We start from the raw sequence: 13,256 nt of genomic DNA, 5'->3' as shown, positions 1-13,256 counted from the left end.
CAACTGTAGAATATTTTGCTGATGTTATACCACAAAAGTGGAAATAAGGGAGTTGTAACTAATCTATACGATTATCACTTCTGGTGATTCTTCAGAGTGATGTATTGTATTAAAATGGTCTTTGAGGATGAAAGGAACCCGACATATGTTGGCATTAAAACACTTGTATGATGACAGGTGGACGCGTAAGATGTATTTAAGAGGAAACTGTTTGTCAACACTGGCCCGAGGCCCAGTGAGCAGTTAGCAGGACAGGAATATCGCTAAATATGGGAAGTACCAGTTCTCTAACAGGACGTTACAGCCTGTCGTAGTGTTGCACCAAATGAAACACTAAACACTGTGTGCAATATCCTCTTTCTCTCTGCTGCTGTATTGCTCATACATAATGTTTGTGTGTGAATGTGTGTGACACAGCAGGGAGAGAAGTGGATTTCCTGTGTCCTTTTGGTAGCGAAGATTGTGTTTCACTCCCCTCTCCTCTTCATATTGTCTTCTCCCCTGTAGAGAAAGTGTAGCTGTCCTCTGCTGTATCGCATGACCCACTGAGAGCAGCTTTCCTTTGTCCCCTGCTGAGTATAAAGTCGTCCTGACCTGTCAGTTCCTCCCTCATCTCCACAATAGCGTGATTATTGGATATCATTCAGTGTCCATATAAACCTCATTAAAACTAGATTAGTTTTGGTACTGAATCTATTCATTTTCATTCTATGGTTAAGCTATATAGTCACAAGTACCTAACATGTTTCTGTTATATTTTGCCTTATACACACTTTTCCTCTGTGAGTGGTCCCATGTTGATAGGGCAGCATGCATGAAAGGCTTTTCTGTGGACAGTGCATGTGGAACGCATATCTCACAACATTCATCGTATGGACTTCCTACTTGGCACATCTATTTTAAACTGCTCTGGGAAGTGGGAAGTGCTGTGCTGCAATTTGGTAATTTCAGTAATAATAACAGGCGTCAGTGCTCTGTAACAGTCAGAGGTGGGCGGGGCCGTGTGCCTTCAGTCTGAGGGCTGAGTTGAACATGTCTTCTTCTATGTCCTCGGATAAACGACAGCAGTGGTCGGCAACTGGGTCAAAATCACCGCCAGATCATTTTGAACATTTATTCCTGACACAGACACAGAGGGACCTCCATTATGGCAACAGCATTCGTAGAATCACTTCTGGTTGGCAGTTTGTCTTCAAAGTAAAAGCGCAATGTAGGTTTTGTTGCTGCAAAACCTAATGCTGAGCTGAATTACAGAGCTTTTATTTAGAAAGAAAAGGAAATTCAGCTTCATTTTATGAAAAACATGGACTGTAAAATCTTCACTGCAGATAAACCAAGTAGGACGTTTTCTAACTTCGCTCTGCCACCACTGTTTATAAAAAGCTCTGCACACAATGTCCAGCACACAAACAATAAAAAAAGTGGCATTATATTGTAGATCTGCTTGAGGAGGACTCACTAATGACAAGGAATCATTCTGAAGTAGCTCTAGAGCATCAACACAGAAGGAGAGAACAGCCCATTCAGAACAGGCAGGTTTACAATGGGCACTGCACCAGTTATAATAAAGAGACAGTCAACAGTGCTCTCTTGTTGTCAGTGTTGATCCGCTGGACTCACTTCAGCATGAGAGCTGATCTTGAAGGGTTTTACTCAAGTGGCCTCTGAGCTCCGCTGTGTGAGCAGCAGTTTATTTTTGGCCTTTCTTACACTCTCTAGGGACAGGGTGGTGTTTGTTTGTCTTTATGTGCCAGGGTGGGGTCTGCAGCCATGGACTGCCTTCCCCTCCCCGTCCTGCCCACTGGTGGACCGTTGCATAACAAAACTGTCAAATCCACCGGGGTCGTGTGATGTCACCCTCATGTTACAGACGGTTGTCAATAGAAAAAGATGTTGCTCACTGGTTTTAGCCTCTGAGTGGTGCAGGTCGATAAATGAATGACATGCCCGGGGATTTTTTGTCACACTTAAAAGCTGTCACTGTTTAGTGGGTGTATTTGTTTACCGCTCATCAGTTTGTGTATGATTACCGTGTTGCTGTCCAGCGTGGTCATGTCACACTGTTCAGTTACATCCCCCAGACAAAGGAGTCGTTTGTGGAGCGTGTGCAGGGTGGAAGAATAGCTCGGCCTTTCTCCGTGTTGTGAACTTCTCATCTGACACTGTAGGCTCCAGTCAGCTACTTTACTAGGTGGTGGGTGGACTGTGTCCCTGTGTGTCTGTGTGAATCACATTGATTCATTCATACTGCCCTCTCCTGCACAGCTAGGGCGCCTCAGGCATTCTTACCCCAGCCCCCAGACCTGGTTTGGAAAAATGTCAAGTTAATTCACATCTAACATCCGGTGGCAGCTTCATGTGGGTTATAGATGCAGCAGGTTCCAGTGAGTCCGAGTTTCATGTTCTCTTCAACTATGTTTACTGTCAGATATTTATGAATTGATCAAAAATATCAAAATCATGATACCACGATTTTTAAACTTCTCAGTGTTGCAGTTGTTTTTATAAGAGGGGAGTTACTCATCTCTGTGGTGAACTTAGTTCAGGTGTTGCCAGCGCTTTGTCATGTGCTTGTGAGTGGGTGGAAGGCTGTTGCTGAGAGGGTGGTGGTGAAGCAGAACGTCGCCGCTCTAGATATTTAGTTTCATTTGCCTTGAAATAAGAAGGAAGCTGAACAAAGAGTTGTTGAGGTTAAACTGAACTTTATGTTTCTCATGAGAATTTTTTTTTCTGTGCGATATCTCAAAATGTGTGAATGTTGAACTATTTTAAAACTCAAAATGGGCCACTTAAAGTGAAACCCCCTCTAAGGTTTTGAGAACAAAGTCATAATGTTACAAGAAATAAAGTCATACATTTATGAGATTTAAGTCCTTATTTTAGGCCATGTGTCATTTTAGAGGGGGGTATCAGAAGATCCCTCTGTCGCTTGGGTTATAATGAGCAAGGTGGAGCATAAGTGGTACTTAAGTTTCACAAATCAGCACCATCAAGTTTCAGATCTTTGAAAAGATTGTGCAACAAACTGTCATTTCTGAAGAAAGAATCACATAGAAATGGAGGAGGAAATGTTAGGTTGTGGTCGACTATGAGCTTATCGTTCAAAGGGCTTTCTTCAAGATTATGAATTCAGTGGAACTCAAGCGAGCCTGGGTTCTCCTTGCTGCTTATTTCCAAAATGTTTTCTTTGTCTTCTTTATTCTCCTAATACTACACTTTTCTTTCTCATTAAATAATTTTATTCTGACTTTTCTCTCGTTAAAGTTTCACTTCATTCTCATAATATTACGACATTATTCTGGAAATCTCTACAATTTTATTAATTTAAATTGTGTTCAATACGGCCCTAATACTCCATTGTACATGTTAATGTAGTATAACCTACTTTATTTATTTTGTCTTTTCAAATTTTTTTTTTTTCAGGATTGTTTTGCAAACCCTTTAGTGTTTAATGGATGAATGAACATTTTTTGGATCTTCTTTAATTCTGGTAGCTAAATTTCAAATCATGTTTGTTTTGTTGTTTGTTTCAGGCTTCTCCTGCAGCACACACCTGGGTTTGTGTTGACCAATGGATGGAGATGAAATCATGTAAGTGTGTGCTGATCCTGCAGTGCCATGGACTCTGGGTCTCATCTGCTCGTGGTTGGCCTTCTGTCATCAACCTGAGAGCGGCATCTACAGTATCGGAGCAGAGGCTGGACTCAGACCAGGAGAGAGAAGCAGGTTTCTATGGCTCAAATATTACAAGATGATTATGTTAAATGTGTATTGTATATGTGTGTGTACATGCACATACATTCAGCGTTTCAGACAACCGCACTGTAACAGTGAGTTCACAGCAGCTGGGTGTGACTGTGTGTTGTGCGGGTTTTTGTCAAACTGCCCACTCTTTAAACACCCACATGAGTTTGGTTGTGTGTGTGTGTGTGTGTGTGTGTGTGTGTGTGTGTGTGTGTGTGTGTGTGTGTGTGTGTGTGTGTGTGTGTGTGTGTGTGTGTGTGTGTGTGTGTGTGTGTGTGTGTGTGTGTGTGTGTGTGTGTGTGTGTGTGTGTGTGTGTCTGTGTGTGTGTGTGTGTTGGATTGTTCTATATCCCTGTGACGACGTTACCTGAATACACACAAACCATAGGGGCTTATGTCGTAGATAATGTGCTGCTCTTTGAGGCTCGAGAGTTGGATTTAGTGTTTTGGTAAAGGTTGGGTTTAAGCATTTATTTGTGATGGTTAAGGTGTGTGTGTGTGTGTGTGTGTGTGTGTGTGTGTGTGTGTGTGTGTGTGTGTGTGTGTGTGTGTGTGTGTGTGTGTGTGTGTGTGTGTGTGTGTGTGTGTGTGTGTGTGTGTGTGTGTGTGTGTGTGTGTGTGTGTAAAGAGAGAGCTATGCAGACATGAGGTCATGCCAAACAGCGACTGTGCTTTCCTCAGAGCAGGAAGGGCCACAGACCAACTCAGTGTGTCTGAATGGGAACTATTCACCTTTTGAAGTGTGGAGGAGCAAACACCGGGGATGATGTCATGTTGATTTGACATGTGTGTGTGCAGGTCAGAAAGGCAGAGCGCCATGGAAAGGGATAAAACAACATTGTTTTTATAGTTGCACATACTTAAAAACAGAATATGGATGTTGACTAAAATGTTGGTTAAAAGCCTATATCAGGCTTGTGTGTGTGTGTATTCAAAAGGGATGTGTTATGATTTATTTATTTACTATTCTCACAACACATTCAACACATATTTTTTTTACTAATGAGGTGGAGTAGGAGGAAGTGAGAGTCACACTGTAGGCTTCAACAGGAACCCCTGCAGACACAAACAGACCCACACACAGGATGCTGGCAAGCCAGACACTCCCTGACAGGTGTCTGCAGGCCACACTACAAAGAGAAATGATAATGGAGTGTGTGTCTGAGAGCTGAGAAAGCAAAAGGAACCGTCTGAGTGAGTGAGTACAGTATGTGTGCCTGTGAATGTAGGAACTGTGCGAGCACGCCTTTGTGTGCGTGGGCGCACTCACCGACAGTTTATATATGCTTTTGTTTTGTGAGACACCATCTAAATGAACAGGTGTTGCTACCAGGCAGGTTGTTTGTTTATCAGCGGCCGACCATCAGCGTTTAGCTCCGTAAACGGTTCTATAATTGGAGCAGGAGGAGTTTTAAAGATGCTTATCTCACAGTGCTTTCACGATCAGGTCAGAATAGGCACAACTGAAAACAAAGGTCGGATTGAAACATTTAGTGTGAAGAAAAGTCTATTCACTCAAATATGTACACGAGCAGTGTTTCCTCTTGATTTGTTTCTCAGGCCTGGTGGTGCTTACCAGTAAAAAGCCAGAATCCTGAAGTGCATAGAACAGAAAATCACGAGGCACTCAAATGTAAAAGCAGTGAGGAAATACCTTCATTCTCAATACAAACATCTACAGGCATATTTTTTTTAAAAAGCTAGGGGGGTCCAGGGGCATGACAAAAAGACTGTCAAGCCCAAATTTGGTGCCTCTGGTATATTCTAATACTTGTTTATACTTATTCAACTTGATTTGTGAATTATGTAAAAGTAAAATTATGAACAAGATTAAAAATGCTGACGACAGAGATTATGCAACATTTGATTGCATGCAGCATGAGAGAGCAAATGCACCATAGTGAATCACAGGCAACGAAACATACGAATACAACATTGAAGATTTGAGACGTAAATATTTTTGCAATAATGATTAAACAGCTTAGTTAAACATTTTGAACTAAACAAAGTATACTTCATGCTCCCAGCATGATTGAGTTACTTGTTCCACAGAGTTTAGATAGAACAGTGATGTTTGGGGGAGAAAGATGGACAGAGAAAGTATGAGGATGGAGCAGAAGTGACTAGAAGGGAGTTGGGAAGCTCCCAGAATAGCAGCAGTGACCAGTGACTGTGCTTTTTGTGGAGAGTGTCTCTAAATGCTTGGAGGGCCTGGGGGGCTGGAGGGCTGGACTGACAGAGGAGAACGAGGAGGAAAGGGAGCCTCTGGGAGAGTGAGTGAGTGTGTGTGTGTGTGTGTGTGTGTGTGTGTGTGTGTGTGTGTGTGTGTGTGTGTGTGTGTGTGTGTGTGTGTGTGTGTGTGTGTGTGTGTGTGTGTGTGTGTGTGTGTGTGTGTGTGTGTGTGTGTGTGTGTGTGTGTGTGTGTGTGTGAGAGAGTGTTATTTTAACCCTGAACTTACATCCGGCTGTCACACTATACTCACCCCCATTGCTCCAGACTGCTTACGCCTCCATCAGACCAGTTGTCACACACCTCACTGTCTTCTTCTCTCCTGTCACCTTTAGCTGCTGTTTTTCTTTTTACTACTTTCTTGGGCTCTTTACCTGCAAACAAACACATGTCTTGCATTACCACCACCTCCTGCAGACTGTTCGCTCCCGGGTGTATGAGGGCTGGTTTGTTAACGCATTAGGTTTCCAGATTCAGTGACCCTGTAATAGATCACCTTGTCCCACTGGTAACTCACGAGCACAGACTGGAGCTCCCAATGCGTTTGTTATGCAGAGTAGTGACCACTATATACCTGTGATTAGCCTTGTAAACAGAATCTAGTCCAGACTTTGTGTATCATCGTGTGCTGCCAATACTTCTACTGTATACTGTCAATCGTGGATCAAGGATTTTTCTAAATGGGTTGGGATTAACAAAGAGCGGTTAGTTTACTGTCAACTCCATAGCTTTGAGCAAAGCCACACACCCTTGAATATCCACATGAATATGGAAAATATTGTGATATTGAAAATATGAATATTAAAAAATGTTCCCTGTTCAAGCACGTTGTGTACTTAAAAGCTGAGAAAAATGAACTCTTAACAAATATTTGTTTTACACTGACACTCTGACAGGGTTAGCAACAATTAAATAAGCAGGCATGTCGACCTGGAAGTTGATCTATGCTGTCCTGTTCCCTTGAGCTACTTTTACTCTCAGTTAAATTGAAATGAATTTTCTTTAGGACGCTAAACTCATGCTTCTTGCCCCAGTCAGTGTTGTTATTATAGCCAATTATTATATAATTATTATAATAAACTAAAATATGAAAGTAACAATAGACCAGAATTTCTTTGTAGCGATGCAGATGAGCCTCACTGACAGATGTGTCATGGTTGCACTGCTTTCCTGTGTGCATTTCTCTCTTGCTCTCGCTCTCCTCTCGCTCTCACTCTCGCTCTCACACTCACACACACACACACACACACACACACACACACACACACACACACACACACACACACACACACACACACACACACACACACACACACACACACACACACACACACACACACACACACACACACACACACACACACACACACACACACAGAGAGAGAGAGGGGCCACAGGGTACAATGTGTTGTTTTCCCTCTTATCTCAGTCACTCACTCCTGGGTAGAGGGGACCGGAAGAGCAGCTTACATATTGACCAGACACTTGACACTTGCAGAGTGATGATGTAATTCAGTGTATCTTTCAGAGGCCACGCTACCACACACACATATACACACATACTCGCACGCCCACACATACTGTGTCCTTGTTTTTACATGCAGAGACAAAACCTCAGTCAAAGTTTGTCTTTTTCAAGCAGATGAAGTGAACAGACTAAGGAGCCTGAACTTCTAAACAAGTCTTTATCTATTTTAAGGAATTAAATCTTTTTAAGTCTTGATTTTTTACAATGGCAAGTTGATTTTGTTTTAATGCTCCAATTTGATGAGGATATGTAATTAGTAATTGTATCAGAATTTGACTTTTACAATATTTGTATTATGATGCTGGATGTGATATTTCTATGTTTATACGTCTCTGTTTTGCAAAGCGAGTGTGTAGGTACAAATCATTAAGCCGGCGCAAACAATGCACTCGTGCTTGACCATATCAGTCCTAGGGAGTCACGTTTGCTTTTTCCAATAATAGAAGAGATTATGTGCCTGGAAACAACAGACAGGGAATTATTAACATCTCACCTGGCATCACTTTGAGCTGTGGCCTTCAGTCATGTTGTGCCATACTGTTTAGTTTCAGTGGTTTCTACTCCATCAACCCCGGCTGCTGATCTCAAACACACATTGTTGTGTGGAGCTTGCTTCAGACGTGTGTTTATCTTGTGGCCTGTTGTTTGACAGATTGTTCCCTCACTATGACGACAGGACAAATCCTTGAATTTGTTGCGTTTAAAAATGTGTTTTTGCTGCTCTTGTTGCTGTTAAAGATGCAAAGTTAAGTTTTGAATCCATGATTAATAATCCTGTCTGGTCTCTTTGCACCTGCCTCACAAACATGGACATTTTTAAGTTACTTTTACTTCTCATTACTTCAGGCTGCCCTCATGTGGTCAGATGGAGTAATGATCAAGGCAGTCTGTCAATAATCAAGTACAAATTCATTTAAGAACTGTGGCTGTGAACCTATGAGCTTTTTTATTGAAATGCAATTGTCCCCCTTGTGTGCTACAGATGGGAAATAGTTAAGAGTTTGCAAGGTGTTTGACAGGTTTGTCTGTTGTGATGCTGTTTGAAGCAAATGATTGAATAAATCATCCGTATTTATGTAGAGCTTTTCTAGTCTGGATGACCACCCACAGCTCTTTACAGTGCTCATACAGTGCAGCACTCTGTCTATCTCTCACACAGCAAAGTTGGCACAGTCGTCCGGCGCAATTTGAGCTTCAGTATCTTGCCCAAGGACACTTTGGCACACAGAATGGGTTCGAACTGCCAACCTTCTAGTTAATGGACGACCCGCTCTGCCTCCTCCTGAGCCACAGGCAGGTTGACAACATGGTTAGAATAGTTATCCACGTATTGGTAAGATCATTTTATTGTTTGCTAATTAATTAATCAATTAAACAAATGGAAAAATGTATCAATTAATGTTTGGTGTCAGAATTCTATTAAGTGATCACAGAAACTTTTCATTTTATCACCACATAATTCCACTGAAACATTAATATGGCATTATTATTAACATGGCTATAAATAGCAATGCAGTTTAAATGGAAGGTAACACACACTGATTCCAGTACAGGGTTGGCATGTGAGCTGAGGGTGAGAATGAGTTAGTATGTGCAGTGTCAGTTCAATGTCAACGCACGCACGCACACACACACACACACACACACACACACACACACACACACACACACACACACACACACACACACACACACACACACACACACACACACACACACACACACACACACACACACACAGATAGATGAAAAGCCATTGGCATGATGTATGACCAGGCATCCAGATGGCAGTGACCCAGAGAGCTTTAGCTCCTGATGATTTGCGTACCTCATCACCTGTGACCTTGGCACAAACGCACACACAGATTAAGCGAGACAGTGGGACCCTCATCCCGTCCTCCTGCCCCCTAATCCTGTTCTGGTCTGGCCTGGTTTGGCCCACACAGGCTTTAGATCACCCTCTTAAATCTCACCTGTTTATCCTGCAGGGACGAGGGAAAGCCATCACTCACTCGCGTGCCCCTGCAGCTCTTCCTAGAAAGACGGCATGAGAGCGGAGGATTATATGGCATGGAGGTATATCTATCTCTCGTTCTCTGTCACATACTCTCAGAAGAACCCACTTTGATTCTTTTATTTCTCACACACCTTTGTCCACAGTGCAATTATTGCCTGTCCCCCTCTGATTGAGGAGAAGTGGAAATCTTTCTAGGGCAGGGGTGATGAGAGTGGATTTGCCGAGGACAATATTCCTCCTGACGACTGTGAATGAAATATCGCGTGTTCAACAGTGAATGGAAATCAGGGGGAGGTTTGACTCTTTGCCAAACTCTGAGTGATCCCAACCGAGCATGCTGGACTGAGGGCCACATTCGACAACACCCTTTTCATTTAGTTTACAGTTTTAACTTCAAGCTGCTAATTGTGTTGTTTATGAAAATGTGACCACTGGACACTATAGTCAGAATGACGTACATGCTGTATATCAGGCTGTATCCCTCACACACTGCATATTACATGTGCTCCTCAGAAGGTCCCATTTCCTGAGATGAGTATAGTTGTTCTGACTCCAATGTGCTCATGTGCTTTGATGTCGGACTTTGAAAAAAACAAAACAACTAAATGTGTCGTTTTAATTTGTTTACATTGTTTCAACACCATGACACATCTTTCTGATATTTGCATGACAACAAAGAGCAAAGATAAAGGATCAGGTGTGACGCACAGGCATCCAAATCCTTTATTTACCTTAAAAACATACTGGCTAAATAGTGGTGTGAGGTAGTTGTTAGAGACGGTCGAACAGTTGGCAAATGACTAAAGGGCAACATTCGACAACTATACATTAAAAGCTACTATTTAAGAGCTGACTGTAAAATTACGGTTTTAGGTGCTGATGTCAGCAATTCGTCCACCAAAGTTTCCACAGACAATTGGGCTGTTGATCCGACTTGAGGGAGAGTTTGTGTCAATTTTCTTATAGCTGGGAATTCTGATAATTCCCACACCACGTGAAGGCAAGTTCACATGTAGCAGGGTCACTTTTCTTTATGCAGTTAATTCCACTTGAATACAAAGATAAATGGACAATGTAATTAATGTAAAAAGCACCGATCTTTATGTGCGCAGTTAAAATCTGGTTTTATACAGTTCTTATAAGGATTGCATGCTTTGTTTTTCTTACTTCGCCCATACCCCACCCTTCCACCACCTTTAAAAAAAAAAAAAATAGTTGTAGTATTTTTTAGTAATCCTGCTAACAGAGAAACAGATATAAGCAGAGGAGAAGGAGCTACTGTACCATTTCTCCACGGTCCACACCCTGACCACAGCTACATCAGCTTCCTCACTGGCCGGTGACGTATATATGTCAACATTTTCTTAGGAGCACTGACTCAGTCATTGGTCAATGTGAACGTCTCTTTTCATATCGTGGAGTGGTGAATCATCTGGGAGCATGTGTGGTGTTTTTCAGCCTCAGGTGAAGTCATCGCCTAAGTCAACAAGATTTGCTCTCTGACCAGAAACTGTGAGTAGGTGTTGCTGCCGTGGCCTTTAAGAAGAAATATTTCCTTCATGTTGGTGGTTTTTTAGTGTGACATGCCCAAAGCAAAAATACATTTTAACTATAGCAACATATAAAAAATATCTGTTTTAATTAGAATTGTATCTTTGTTAAAACAAAACTATTTTGTGTTCAAAGTGTGTGCACATGGTGGATTGGTACTTGATTTGTTACCAGAGGGTTATGAGTTCTGGGAGAGGAGAGGGTGATGAGGTTGTGAAGTAAACTGTCTCTGCAGCTTGGTGTGGTTTTAAAAGACGTCCAGTTGTTTAAGAATTTGTCAGATTTTGAAAACCTATGATCACATGGATGTGAATAAACTCCACACAGAGGATCTGCACTTATTGCACACATACATGTTATTGTTACAGTTATAGGACGGAAGCACGTGACGACAGTAATGAGAAAACAACCACGAAGAGCCTGATGACTACAGATGTATAAGAGAAAATCCCTCATTACAAACTGGGAGAATAGAGGCTGAACGATTTAGATCTCCAAAGATTGATGCATTATGTGTAGAATTCAGTGTGTTTGTAGCTTCATCCACATTAAGTGAGCATCATTTTCACTATCAATTTGTCCGTTAGTTGATAAACTATAGAAATGTTGACATCGGTTTAAAAGCAACTTAAATAATTTATCTTTTATGGAAACAGTTTTTGATCCGTCTCTTGTAGGTTCCCTACACTGTGCTGAGTTGCAGTTTTCAATAGCTGGATGAATATATACAGTGCATCTTTTATACACGTGTACAGTATATTAGATATGTGTGAAATGATATAAATTATTTGGAAACCAGTATATTCTGTGTGATTTTGTATTCTTATAATTGGAACTTTAGCTCCTGTGATTGCGTCATATTAGTGTATTTGTTGTTGTTGTTGTTTTTTTTGGGGAATTGCAGACTGTAAATTGACTGTAGGTGAGAATGTGAGTGTGAATGGTAGATAGATAATGACAGGATGGAAAATATTTATTCATTTTAGTCTTTTTTAATCGATCATAATCTATAAAATGAAAAGAACTTTTCAAAGTATTGGTATTATTATATTGTTAGATATCAGTCTGCAGTTATTAATTTGGCCTCCAGTAATCTGAGCATGTTGCTTTTAGCTTTCGTTCTGCTGGTTAATACAGATATCACATATAGCATAACAGCAATATGATAAAGTTCCAAAGAAAACGTAATAATTTCCACAGAGCCATCATAGATACAGTACACCATAACCTCTTCTGCTGCACTGTCTAGTTACTACCCTGATTATATTTCCACCCGATGAACCCCACATCAGTCGCAGACATCAGGGATTTCATCCAGCTCCTGTTCGAAAGCTTAGTGCTGCCCCCAGAGTCGACCCACCAACAGTCGTAAAGAGACGGCACAGACCCAGGAGTCGGTGCGTTCAGTCTTCAAGGACTCTGATCGGTCTCTTAGAGGGAGGGTCAGAACAGCCTGTGGTGTTTGGGCTGGGAACATAGAGCCGTTTACACCCACAGCCTGTCTGCTCTGCTTCTTTATGCTCTCCATCATGGGGAAGAAGAAGGCGTTTACATGTTTTAACAGACTCGACTTTACCTTCCCCCTGACATAAGATGGCTGACAAAGCCCCTGGGGTCAAAGGTCACAGTCCAGTATTTAGATATTAAAGAGCTTTTTCCAGGTTTCTGGAAGAGAATTTGTGAAACGCTTTCCGAATCATCAGCATCTGTGGAAAGTTCCTCTTTTAGGAGATTTGAACAAGAATACAATAAAAAAAGTGCTTCATAAAAACAGCAAATTTAGAGTCTAATGAAATACAATTTAGTGACAGCACAGAATTAAAAGATTTTACGTCATTTGAAATAATAATATAATATAATTGTATTTAATGTTGTTTGACTGTTGTAAATAGATTTTTTTTGCACATTCCTTTTGACGCCCATATGTAGTAAATACTGAGAACACATTCAGGGTTACCAATAATTATCCAACATGATGATGAATATCAAAATGATGAACACATCAGCACATAAATCAATATTTCTGGCAAAAACTCAAACACTATCTTTAGTGTTTGAGTTTATTCTGATGTTCCCTGATTAATTTGTATGAATAAATAAACACAGTCAGAGGTGTGATGCGTGTGCACTGTGCACACTGTACAACATGGAGGGTAAATGGGAGAACCTGGGTACAAACAGACTTC

At 41.3% G+C, this 13,256-nt stretch overlaps 1 protein-coding gene across 4 annotated transcripts in view; it reads left to right on the top strand.

The window, feature by feature from the left end:
- tnk2b (tyrosine kinase, non-receptor, 2b) overlaps nt 1-13,256 on the top strand; it is a 54,007-nt gene that overhangs the window by 3,081 nt on the left and 37,670 nt on the right. For all 4 annotated transcript variants that reach the window (XM_035170086.2, XM_035170087.2, XM_035170085.2 and 1 more), the window contains exon 2: nt 3,534-3,726. The gene's annotated coding sequence lies outside the window, so the exon portion shown is untranslated. The remainder of the gene's footprint in view (nt 1-3,533; nt 3,727-13,256) is intronic.

The sequence above is a fragment of the Hippoglossus stenolepis genome, chromosome 11 (genome assembly GCF_022539355.2).
Source record: "Hippoglossus stenolepis isolate QCI-W04-F060 chromosome 11, HSTE1.2, whole genome shotgun sequence".
Lineage (NCBI taxonomy): Eukaryota > Metazoa > Chordata > Actinopteri > Pleuronectiformes > Pleuronectidae > Hippoglossus > Hippoglossus stenolepis.
Note: the sequence above shows the minus strand (reverse complement) of the source record. Positions and strands in the feature narration are given on the sequence as shown.